The sequence below is a fragment of the Amia ocellicauda genome, chromosome 12, assembly GCF_036373705.1.
Source record: "Amia ocellicauda isolate fAmiCal2 chromosome 12, fAmiCal2.hap1, whole genome shotgun sequence".
Lineage (NCBI taxonomy): Eukaryota > Metazoa > Chordata > Actinopteri > Amiiformes > Amiidae > Amia > Amia ocellicauda.
The window spans coordinates 18,704,258-18,705,134 of record NC_089861.1 but is presented as its reverse complement, the minus strand read 5'-3'; positions in this window follow the sequence as shown (position 1 = coordinate 18,705,134).

The following is an 877-nucleotide window of genomic DNA, read 5'->3' as shown; positions in this document are numbered from 1 at the left end:
ATTATCATTATTTCCAAAATCTGGTGCCTGGAAGGGTTTTAATTTTTTCATCTGGAGTTGAAGTGGTTAAGAGGACAATCAAGGTGTATGTTAACAATATATTTAGAAGTTTAAAAAAATATATAAAGTATTATGTATTTCAGTATATAAAGTGGGCATAATTCACATTTATGTTTTAAAAATATCTTAATGTATTTCACAATATATAAAACTGCAATTTACATATTTTAAAGTATATTATAAGATACTGTAATATATTTTCCAGAAAAGACAATATATTGTAATATATATTAAACTATATTTTGATGTTTTGATAATGTATTTCATATATATTGCTTAATTCTGTGTTTGTATTTTCACATCCCTGTTTATATTATGATGTTATTGTATTATTCTGTTGTATTGTACATACTCTGCTGTATTGTAGAGGACTCTGGTCATGCCAATAAAGCAAATTTAACTTGAATTTGATATGTTTTGTAAAATATATCTCAATAAACAAACACAGCAAAAATGTATATATTTTAAAATATATTGTAGTATATTATAAGCTATTATATGTTCCAGGAGGATAGGCCAATATATTGTAACATATATGTTACAATATAATATGATGTTTTCATAATATATTTAAAATATATTAATATATTTTGAAACATATCACTACACAAAAACGGCAATAATTTACAGACTTTAAAATATATTGCAATATATTACAATATCTTGTAATATATTTTCCAGGAAGATATTGTATATATATTTTTTCCAATAACATATTTTGAAAAATATGTTCAGCATATATTTCATTTCTGTAAGGGTGGACACAGAGATGCACTGCAACAAATAAGTACTAATAAGGGATTTACCAAAATAATCA